Source organism: Mercenaria mercenaria, chromosome 18 (assembly GCF_021730395.1).
Source record: "Mercenaria mercenaria strain notata chromosome 18, MADL_Memer_1, whole genome shotgun sequence".
NCBI classification, from domain to species: Eukaryota; Metazoa; Mollusca; class Bivalvia; order Venerida; family Veneridae; genus Mercenaria; species Mercenaria mercenaria.
The window spans coordinates 44,698,046-44,711,069 of NC_069378.1; positions in this window are offsets into that span (position 1 = coordinate 44,698,046).

Here is a 13,024-nt window from a genome sequence, read left to right on the forward strand (position 1 = left end):
TAGGACATGTTTGCAGATATTAAACACTAAATTATTTTACCATATATTATAAGCCTTAGGGTTGGCAGTGTGCATTACTCCGTTCTAGGTCCGGTAAAGGGATGCTTAACCTATCATTTCTTTAAAATGTATAAATACAATCATCAAGGTTGTAACAGTAACACAAAAAGTATGAAAGTCAATGGAAATGTTATAATAGAGAATATACCGAGAATGTATGTAATTCACACTTCTGTGTCAAAACTGAAACAAACTTAACAAATCCTCGGTTCAAGAAAATTATGATAAATACTGACATCACAAATTTCCATTGAGTAGCGAAAACAAGCATTCCACCTTTTCAAAACATAACAAACATTAAAATAAACGCAGACATATCATAGCATAGATAAGCTGCACTGCAATGTATCAAATTAAACCAATAACAAACCTTTTGAAGTCTAAAATAACTCTTTTCTCAAGTACAACTTATTTATTTAACATTGACGCTTACAAATGGTGCAAAGACGCCAAAGGGATATAACCAATGCAGTAACAGCTTTGTACATGTAGCTTGTATTAAGGTACAAATGTAGTAGGGTGCACTTAGATGCAAAAATTTGGGCACGGACGGTCTTACATGTAGCGGTTCGCAATATTGCACTTCCCTTATGAGCAGAATCAGGGTGACCATTTTATAATTGCGTGCATGTTTTGTGCTTTTAATTAATGTCAAGATCAGAATTCTTATACAAGAATAAACAAAGTCATCAAAACGAAAGGTTTACACCATCCACAAAAATAGCATGCCAAAATCATCAATTTTGCATTTTTTGGACAGCCTGCAATGATCCTGCTGCAAGCAAAATGCCCAATTTTATTGCATTTCTCAATTTAATAGTCCTTAATGAACGTCAGGACATAAATGGAATGGGGGCTCATCCAGCTCGTTTTTTTTTTTCTTCACAAAATAGCAAAACTTTTCCTGAGTATCAATCAACAAGCACAGAACCCTTCCGTGATTTGAATTTTTCCGCGAAAAGTTGCCTCATTGATCATACAAAGCTACCAGCAGTTTTCCAACTGACATCAGACTTTTACATGTATCGGCTGTATAAATTTTCTAAAGAATTAATAATCATTATCTCTAACCTTAATTTACAGACATCCAAAATCACAAAGTTCTATTCATGACAAATACTGAGGGGGCCAAAATTCGAAGTGTACCCTGCTACCTAATTTTCAACATCAATATCAGTGGCGTTCTATAAGGCACTGCAGGCCCGGGCCTGCAGATTATCCGAAACAAATGAAAAAAATAAAAATGCCAAATATGCAATAAAAATCGAAGGATATGTGGGGTTAGGCTGTAGGAGGTAATGAATCAGTCACTAACGGGAGTGTACCTGGATGGTTTTGAACTGTACGCTAGATATGAGCAGCATAGTTACGAACGAAGCAGCGATGCTGCGAGTATGATGTAGGCGAGGGAAGGGGTCACTATCTCCCAGAAAATTGAGATTTAGTGAATGTTTTAGGCAAGAGATGCGTTCTCTTGCTGTATTCCAGCGTTATTCTATTTTGTTTGTCACTTTTGTACTACATAATACGGAGGTAATCATTTAAAATCAACGTTTAGCACACCGCTTATGCTTAATGGCAGGGATCGTGACATTGTTTACCAGCAAAAACTGCAACTCGAGCAGCTCAGAATATTTTGAGGAATACAATCATTTTTCGTATACTTTATTTACAATTAAGAGTCCTAATTAACTTGACCATGAAACTGTGTATCGCTCTAGCACGGCTGAGAATTAGAACGTTAAAGAAGGATAGTTCTGTGAATTGCTCTACACAATATACTCCCTGTTTTCGTACATTAGACATCAACAGTAACAGTAGATGTATGGTTATGTTTCAAAATATTTGTGTCACTGAAACACTGTGTCATTCTATGACATATTTTATTGTACAACTGCCATGACTCGCTCACGCCAAATGGACCTAACACTATGGCAGTTTGGGTAACTGCATCTAACTGCTACACACATCAAAAAAATAAAAAATTCGAACCGTGTGCAAAGCTGTCACTATGGTTATTTATTTATTTATTTATTTATTTATTTAATATCCTCCACAACGTCAAGATTACATATGCAATGAATGGAACGTTACCTAGCACATTAAAGGTATACTAGTTTTTTTTGTTTGTTTTTTGTTGTTTTTTTTTAGTTGTATTTGAAATCTTCATCAGTGCATTAATTTAATGCATTGCGTGTGCATCAGCATTTTCGTAAGTTTTTGATACCTCGCACTATAAAGTTATACTAGGTTTTGTTTTCATTTTTTTTGTAATCGTATTTGAAATCTTTGTCAGTGTTTAATTTAATGCATTGCGCCTGCCTCAACATTTTGGCAAGTTTTTGATTAATGTATCTATGCACACATTGCAGACATTTTATGTTTTCTCACGGGAAACTTACGATTTTTTAGTCTGATTTAAAATCTAATTTTGACAAATGCAAATTTAAACTAAGCGAATTGCTAAAATTATCAATCCGTGAATCCAATGCATATTGAAAACAAAAACTGTTTCAAGTTTACTAAAGTTTGTGAAAGTATTGTTTTTTGATTACAGAAGTCTAGACTGTGCTGTAAACTCTGTTTCATAGTACAAAATGTATATCTTGAAGAGCCTATACAGCTTATTTTCCAGTTGAATCATCATTTAAATGCGCATCTGTTTAATAAATAATGATTTACTACATTTTATCAGTGAATAAATATAATCAGAACTTCGGATGCTTAGTAATCAAATCAGGAGTGCGTAGCACTAGTGATTTAATTATTCGCATCATGTTATCCATCAACAAAATACAGGAACATATTTTTTATCAGTCACACTGTGAGTGAACCAGGTTTGCTATTTCTTTTAATAGCATTCAGCAAAACGTAAACAGAATTTGTTTGTTGTGAATGAATATGGAATATCACATCGAGATCTGATAGAATAACTTGCGCTACCTGCTCATGAAAATATTTAATTGCATCAACTGTCAATGTGATATATTCCATATCCACTCAAAACAAACAAATTCTGTTTATTTTGTTTTGCTGAATGCTAATAAAATAAATAAAAAACCTATATCACTCACAGTGTGACTGATATGGAACTGGTAATACTGATTTTGGGTCAGTTATACTTAGTTATGATAACTTAGTCATAAACTGAACTTTGATCGTTTTTTCTGTGCTTTTATTGAATTAAACTCCTCCGCTTAGCATTGGTTTTATTTCGCCAGAATGGCTCAGAATGCACCACAGACACTCTAGTTTTTCAAAAGATTCGTGGGGAGGATACCCCAATACCCCACTACCAAAGTTGCTTCTTCGGCGCATCGGGCCTGCAATTTATAAAATGCAAACTATGCCCCTGAATATAAACAGTACAACAGTCCCAATAGTTTAAATTACATTCAAATTCGAAGATTATTATATTCAACATAATTTATATATGTTATCAAATCTTAAGATCTTTTTTCATCAAAATAACATGCTTACTACTTCGAGCTGCAGTGCATCTGAAATTTTTGGTTTGGCCTTTAGGGAAAGGAAGTGATTAGGGATCCGGTAAACGGACCTCAACACCCGAAGTCTAGAGGTCCGGTAACCAAATTGCATGTACTATTTAATGCTGTATTATCAGTGTCAGGGCTGTTTCCCGTATAAATCTACCTGCGTTAAAAGGAAGGAGTTCCAAACAAAAAGGTATGTTTATTCCCCAATTTCTAACTTTAATTTCCCAGTTAGTATTAATACTGAGAACTGCATGTTTATAAAGATGAGACTATATTTATTTGATAAATGCCTCCGATTATGTACAGCGTACAAATTCCTATTTATTATTTATCGAATGTGCGATCGTATTTTTCCAAGGACTAAAGAATTATAAATACTTCTGTTTCTTGTCACTTACAATGCATTTAAAATGACAAGAAAAATACGAGAGCAAACTTCTGAAACCATCTCCCGTTTTTAAAGATAAAATATAGTCTCCTCTTTGTAAATACCATTGTCAGCGCAGTTTTTCAAGTTGGATTTTGTAGACAAAACAGATTTTTTGTCCTCAGCTGATTGTAAAGTAGCACTCACCGTTTCGGGCTTGATCCCACGGTGTGAATCTTTCCTTTCCACCCTGACAGTGTTCACGGCCCTCACATCAAGCCCCTCCTGAACCACGGCGTTTACTTTTATGTTTAAATTTTCTCCTTCGTGGTACTGTAGCCCACGAACAACAATATTTTCGTTTAAGTTCTCTGGCCCAACGTCTCATCCAGTTCGTTAATGTCTAAACGAATGCCATCTCTGAATGATTGCATGTGAGAGTCAATGTCTTTTTTTGATGCGTGTAACCTCACTGTTAATATGCTTATCAAACTTGAACTTTGCACTCTAGTGAATTGTCTAGCTTGTAAATACGGTCGTGGAGGCTAACGTCATCCGATGATCTGACGATCACCTTAATCAACTGGTCAATGTCTCTTGTCTAAGAAGATACCGGAGGCTTCACTGATTCTACTGTTTTATTACTGTTAATACCCTGATCACTGGTTTTGAGGATTGAGTCCCGTTTCATTAGGTTTCATGCTCGTATCCTTCTTGTATTTTTTGTTAGATTTAACGTCGCACCGACATAATTATAGGTCAGATGGCGACTTTCCAGCTTTGGTGGTGAAGGAAGAGCCCAGGTGCCCCCCCCCCCCCCCCCCCACCCCCGTGCATTATTTCATCACAAGCGGGCACCTGGGTAGAACCATCGACCTTCCGTAAGCCAGCCGGATGGCTTTCTCACATGCAGAATTCAACGCCCCGAGTGAGGCTCGAATCCACATCGATATGGGGCAACTGATTTGAAGTCAGCGACCTTAACCATTCGGCCACGGAGGCACCCGTATCCTTCTTGGCAGGTGTCTATCCATATAATGACTGACGTGCTTGCGCAATTACTCATTTTGACGATCACTCTACCTCATCGGACGTACTCTTCTTCCTCGAAATTAAAATTAAGTCATCACCCAAATGTCTTTTTCTTGACGATATGCGAGTATAGCACTTTCTAACACTATTGTCAGTTAGATCAGCAATGACTGAGCTAACATATTCATTTGCATCCCTTATTGTCCAGCAAATTACCCTTAACCACTTCAAATTTTATAATTTTACCACTCGCGAAAACGTGTGTTTTTTGGAATTTCCCGGAGTTTGATTGTCTCGGACCAAACTGGTGTTCCTCCTTCTTATCACTCAGCGACACATGAAATATGTCTCTACACTGACCTCTGTTAATTCACAACACAGCACAGCCTAAATGTCCAAAACTCGCTTGAAATGATTTTTTTTTTCAAATATTTTATCACCACGTTTTCTCTTAGTTAACCTGTACTTGTACCGTATTTTATTGAGTGACACAATTAAAGGATGTAATCATGATTGATTAATGAATACTAGTGGTCATGATCTGCTGAGTGATTAATGCAAATCTGGACATATTTTTACTCTTTAGTCCTGAACCCTTTATATATCTTGAACTTGTATACATAGTCATAAGTCAATCATGGCTACTGAATATCCTTGTCTGCATTGCTCTAAAGAAGTCTAAATTCGTCTGCGATTCCTGTAGCAGCTGGCGGCATTTAACATGCCACTTTTTTATTTAAATAACGTTTCGCATAAGAAAATAATGGGGTTCATTTATGAGTAATGATTACTAATCCATATTCAAAATTGCACATTTGTAGAATAAATTAATATTAAAAATATGTACAGCAAATCATTTATTCATGTTCAAAATTCTAAACCTCCACCCATTCCATTATTTATGATTGAGTGTTAATTTTATATTTAACTGTATGATGTGTTTATAATGTGATCCATTATAATTTTATATAAATATGCAATAACATTGATTTAAAAATAAGATACAATCTTTCTTTGCTTGCAAAAACATGTTTCTAACCGAAACAGCCAAAATATATGTTTTTGATAGAGTGTGTCAAAATCTGTCATTATGATAATACATGGGTTTATCTACTCTTAATTCTAAGTACGTGGTTTGAAACAGCAAAAATATATGTTCATTATTTACTCTTAATTCAAAGTATGTTGTCTGAATCAGCCAAAATGTTTGATCCGAATCAGCCAAACATTTAGGCCAAATCAGAATGGGTCGAATCGACCACGGTTCGAATCAGCCTAGCTGTTTCCGCATAAATATTGTGGTAAAAAGAAATCATTATATAAATATATATAAAAATAAAATATGAAAAGTGAATCAGAGCAATAACGACAAAATTACATCACAATAAAAATATCCTTAACCGAATTTGAACCTAAGGTAATCTGCTGAAAAGTCAGAGATCTTACCAGTACACCAGCGTGTCATAGGTCATTCTAGTTGTAACGATTAAAGTATAAATATTTTCAGTATACAATCATCTCGTCAAATATTTGCAGAGATTCATGAGTGCCAGGTAAATAGTTACGGACTATACAATTAAAACCACAGTCAGTTCAAAGCTGAATGTTAATACATGTAAGCTACGGTCTGTGCATTTCTTTATACATAAATTCGCTTGACAATTAAAAAAAGAGTATCTTTCACTAAAAGCAATTATATTTTCTAGAAATGTTTTACGTACATTGAGTATGTAATTCAGTACAATTTAATTCTATTTGAAAGAATGACAGCTATGAAAAAAAGAAAGATAAGAGAAATATTGAAACATCCACGTCGAGAGTCAATTCCACAAAAATGACGGGCAGACATTCATTCTGTGTAGGAACGCTTTAACTATTTCGACCTATGTAGATTATAACAGTTGGTTAAACATTTATTACTGTAACACTCAATTTAACATACACATGTACACATCTGATTAATCTTTTGTTATTATCCGCAAGTTTAATATTCTTATTTTTTTTTTTTTTTTTTTTTTTTTTTGTAAATTAATTTTTGGCGTCCGAATTAAGTACGGATATGAAATATTGAAAAATCAATACACGCTGTGTGGCCAAAACGTTCAGCTACCAATCTCAGGGTTGTAGTTTCGAGTCCTGTGTCTGACCATATCACTTTATAGTATTTGTAAACTAAAAGGCATGAAAATGGACACACTATTTCATGACTTGTCGTTTATTATTCAAGAAACACATATATATGTTTCGACTACATTAGCCTTCTTCAGGGTTTAGGAGAAAACAAAACAAAGGAAGTGACGTCAACGTCAAACGACGTCATTGACGACAACGTTAAAAGTTAAATAGTTTGGCGTAAAAATCATAAACAGGATGATAGTAAGATACATAAATACTGGTGAAAAAAAGGCAGTATAAGTGCAATAGTTAAGGGAAGCCACCAGTAAAATCTGATTTTGGAGTATAAAATAAATATGATACACAAAATCAATATATAAGTAAATAACTGTTATTTTTGAAAGGCATTAATATAGAATTTTTAAATTCATTCCATGTGTAGACAAAGTGCCCATATGATACATCCAGGAAGTCTCTTTTAAAAGCCTTTCCCAGTTATTAGTTACTTGATCGATTGGCATAAAAGAGAAATCCTGGATAGTATGTCACCGAGAATTAAAATGTTAATTGCTTCTGGGTAATGATTTATATCAAATCTATGACTATTCATTCTTTGTGAATATGTTAATGCGTTTGTCCATCATACTATTTTAAACATGTATTACATATCATTAAGTAAATAACATGAGTTGAACTGCATGACAGATCATGTTTTACATTATAATAAGATTAATAGGTGGTACTAGAAAATGAATTATCCTCATTTATATTCAAACAGTGTGTACAGCGACGTCTGTGACATTTACTTATACAACCATTTCTGTCTTTCTTGCTAAGCTTTGAATGAATTTAAACATCTTGAATATTCTTGGTCTTTTGTAAGCAACAGTAGGTTTATAGTCATGTAATTGTCTAACACTCTCATGTTGAGAATACTTAAGAAGATTTCAATATCGGTTTATTATTTTTACCAATAATAGGCAAAGATGGGTTGTAGGTACATACAAAGGGAATGACTTTATCCATAGTTTTGTTATTGCATGATTCAAACGAGTATTAACTTTCTTCGTTAAAAGTAATAAATCTAATGTTAATTGGCTCCGATCGTTTTAAAAAACATAAACGATGACATAAATTAAGACATTATTAATAGATTGTTTTGAAATTCATTAAATGGACACGTTAGTAAATAATGTTAATGTCATTTAATTTAACAAAAATAATTATATTATTCTGCAGTTTTCCCGCAAGTTATAAGCTTAAATGCCTACTGTGTTTGATTTATGCCGTGTATATACTGTCTGTGCAAGGGCTGATAGACATATAAAAAGTTTGACATAAAGTTTTTAGTGTGTAGTGATGGTCGTGATAACCAGAAAAAGTTTTGCATCCTTTACCTTGGAAACACAGGTCTAATTAATGTCCTACCGATCTGAAACTACAGACTGATCTACCGTCCGTCCGTCCGTCCGTCCGTCCGTCTATCTGTTTGTCCGTTAGCAATTCCATGTCCGTTTTGTAACACTTGAACTGCTTGAAGAATTTTAAAGAAACTTTACACAAAATGTTCACCACATCAAGGCGACGTGCAGAGCATATGTTTCGGGTGGCTAGCTTCAAGGTCAAGGTCACTCTCAGGGGTCAAAAGTCATATTTCGGGCGTATATTGTTCCACATTGTGGTGCTCTTGTTTCCTAAAGTACTTCATTTTAAGGCATGACAACATCATAGACTGATTTAGCATTAACAGAATTAACATTTTTCTCAACACAATGCGACAACGTGTATTGAAATGACTTGCTAAAACACTAGCTTACTCACCGACAAGATCTCACCTGCATAACGCTCTTAACAGCGAATTTTTTAGTAGCTCTTTATTCTTGTATCATCTTAATAATATATCATCTGAAAGATGGTAGAAAAAACAAAACATATTTTTTATACCATTTGTATCCAAAGCAGACAGCAGGACGCAATGATAAGTAAGTCAAAACTGATGTCGAATTCAGTTTAATTTTGTCACTGCGTCGTGATCCTTATGGAACAATATTGAAGCGAAAATTGCATATTGCTTTGTGACACATGCAAGCCGCTATCGGACAAACTGAAAAAAAAAAAAAAAAAAACATCTCACATTCTTACATGTCCTTATCTCTATATGATGTTCATATTTTTTCATCTTTCTTTTTCTTCATTTGTCTACAATATCCATATTGCTACTCGTATTGCTACATCAGGACTACTTAATTAGTCAAGGATTTATCTTGCTTTCAGTCATGTTGCAATGCGTCTTGTTACATTCGGTGTATATGAACAGTTGACAGAAATATCACCCCCCCCCCCCCACCTCACCGCCAAGTGTCAGACATGCAAGCACACACATTCTCCCTTGTCACTATACAGAATGCAGCATAGCACTTAGCATAATGAGGCTATTATATTGTGCATCTCTCATGATGGCAGCAGAGGTCGCTTTTATCTTCGTCATCGGAAGCCTTCGCTAAACCAGGGAAACATACGACATGTGTGTTGTAGCTACGTGTCCGCGAGCTGCAGTGTTCTGGACATGTTGCAACTTGTTAAAAGTGCTGTTTGGTATACCACTTAACAAGGCATTACAGTAGTCTAACCGTGAAGTAACCAGGCTGTTTATAAGGGTTTTTGTGTCATCACTGGTAAGATACCGTCTGATGTGACCTATTCTGCGAAGTTGTGCATATCCAGCCCGGCACACCGAGTTGACTTGTTGTTCCATATCCATACCGCTGTCAAATACTGCTCCAAGATTCCTAACACATTTCGTGGATTTTATCACAGAATCACCGACCTTCACAGAAACATCATCAATGTACTTAGAGTTACGCTTTGATGTCAATAGCATTACCTCAGTTTTATCAGCATTGAGCTTCAGCATGTTGGAATTCATCCACGAGACAATTTCAGCCAGACAGCTCTCAATGCGGCGCAAAGCTTCACTTCTGGCCACAGCCTCTATCGGCTTAAAAGATAGGTATAATTGAGAGTCATCAGCGTAGAAATGATGAAGAAGTCCATGACGACTGCATATGGCACCCACGGGTTTAGTGTACATGATATAGTTCTTTGGACCAAGCACTGATCCCTGGGGCACACTGTATTTCATCAACGTAGGCGCCGACAATTCACCGTCAACGCATACAATTTGATAGCGGTCACTAAGATATGATGACATCCATGCAAGTGTTAGGTACCATGCATAATCAAGGTCTTCCTATTGCTCTTGGTGCATTTAAAACATTGCCTGTTGAAAGTGTGTAAGTTGAAGCAAACGAAACCTCTCTTTATACACGCAGAGAAAAACTCTCAGTACAATATGCTTTGAGAGTGGCTGCAAACAAATCCAATCCTGATTATTTAAGCGTTTATAAACCCAAGTTCTTCGATCGATTCATATGAGAAAAAACAAATAAGATCTTTTGGATGTCGTATAAAATCTTCTATGAATGTAACTGATTTTGAATTTAATGATATGAAAGAAAAATTAATTTCGGTTACACCACTCTGGAACCTTGCTTTCCATACGGTTCCTTTTAATAGGAAAACCGTCTTTAGAATTTCTGAAACAAATCCGGAAATATTCAACTCCAAATATAATGAATTTAAGTCATTTCACAACGATTTTTTTTCCAACTGACACAGACGGTTTGCAAGATGATTTGAAGATTAGATATGCTGCCGTCAGTCATTTTCATCAGTCAAAATTACGTTTGCCAAATAATGCAGCAATATTTTCAGACGAGGCAAAAATCTATTTATTTACCCCTAAACTTTATATCAAAATATAATGAAAAAAAAATTGATTATCTTTTCCGACTCACTTTCTGTTTTACAGTAAATTCACAACTGAAATCTGGAAAATATTTTTATTTAAAATATTCTCCTCAGGGTTCATGCACTATCTTTCAAAAAGTACATCATATTTTGTTGGATTCCTAGTCATGTTTGTATTTATGGAAACGAGGATGTTGATACTGCAGCAAAGAAATCCCGTTCATTACCAAACTTTAATTTGAAATTAGCTGGGCAATGCTTCGTTCAATGAACTTCATGATATTAAACTTACTTAAGGTGATAACACCAAGGCAACAGATCCGTTTGCAGGGAGGAAGTTGTTCTTTCCTGTTGTCGGATAGGTCATATCCCAATCTGATTAAAATCATCTCCAATTAATGTTACGCGTTGGATCTGATGGCAGGCTATTGATACTCACCTTCGCCAACCAGATCTTTGCTTTCGTCATTGTGAAAGTGAAAATAGAAGTTTAAAAAGAAATCTATATTTAACCTGTGTTTCCAGTTTTCGATATATATGTCAGTTTCACGTACAGCGTATAGAAACAAAAGAAAATTAGTTGTTTTTCTTATTTTTCCATTCAAAATTGAAAAGCGTATATAAGAGGTACCGGGGGTAAACTGCCTTAATTATAAATCTTTATATTTAACCAAAGGCTAGTATATGTTTCTCTGTGGTGTATTGGTGAAGAAAGAAGGAAAATACTTTATCGCCGCGGCGGCCCCGGTGTCAGGATACGAGTTAGATGACCCAGGGAAGTGCCTACGCCTTTAATATCTTGAACAATGAAATGGGTCTAATCGCTAAGGTGAATATGTCATAGACTAGCTGACAAACGATATAGAATGTCCTTTGTTAAAACGTACAGCTGGTGAGACCAAATATCTCGTACATGAATATTCTCTGGCTACCTTGCGTAAATGATTCGTGTACGGATGATTCGTAAATTATTTCAATAATGATAATTTCAGGGATCAGGCAAATCACTAAATGTTTCAAACAAACAATCTTCAATTAATAAAAATTCGATCAAACTTCTATAGGCTGGAGACTCTATATTTGGCTGGTCTTTTTGTTGAAGTTCCGGTCAGACAATGTCTTTGAATCAACAACATACGAGTCCTATCGCATAGATGCTCGGCCTCTGTCATCTGAATTGAAGTTACAACTCAATATGATCGCCCTGACTCCCGGATGCTCAGCGTGTATATGTAGCATCCAACTACCATACAGGTATATCCCCTTCCATATGCCTTGGCTGTACTTCGCCAATAACGCTGAACCGTCTATAAGCTGGAATTCTCCAACTATCTCAGTAGATTACCAAACCCTGGGTTTCTGTCTCGGCTTTCCGATGCTTAGTCTATATTTGCTATCGTCTACGGCATTCAACTACCGTTAAAATAAAACACCTATGCGCTTGCCCTATAGCTCGAAACCTTCTTGAAATTTTGCAACTCTTCTTTAGTCTATGAACTTCAAACGTCTTATTTTCAGTAATTCATCCGCCCTGACAGGGTAGTTGCAATAACTTCCTTATCATGGTACTGGGATAAATTATTAGTTGAATCCTCGATGTGTCTTCTTCGATCGCTGGATACAGAATGATCTCTCTGTCATCCATCTACTACGTATTTATACCTTAGCAGACGTGAACTTTGATTGGTGCTTTTTATAGAACTTGTTTCTGATTGGTTCAAATTTGAACATAGTATCTTACAACGAGTACTTGCTCTAACAAATATCTGGTTCCCTTTAACTATCGTATTTATTATAATGTGTGATGCTGGGATCCAGTTATCAACATAATGAACCCAAATAGTCAATAAACGACTCAAATCCTATTATTTATAGCAATTCAAATATAACTATAGTCATGGTAGCATAAAAAGGAAGTCATGCACTATCTGTGCATATGTGTAGCATTATCAATATATCAAACATACAAAATTAATTATTCTGACAATAGCCCGATTCTCAAGAAAATACTTTTAGTTTAATTTTCAAAAACGTAAATAAAGATTTCTTTTTCTTTTTTCTATTTATCGATTTTTACAAGTCATTTACGACTGTCATCAATAATACATCAAGTCATCATCCTGAAAATATTATCAAATATAAA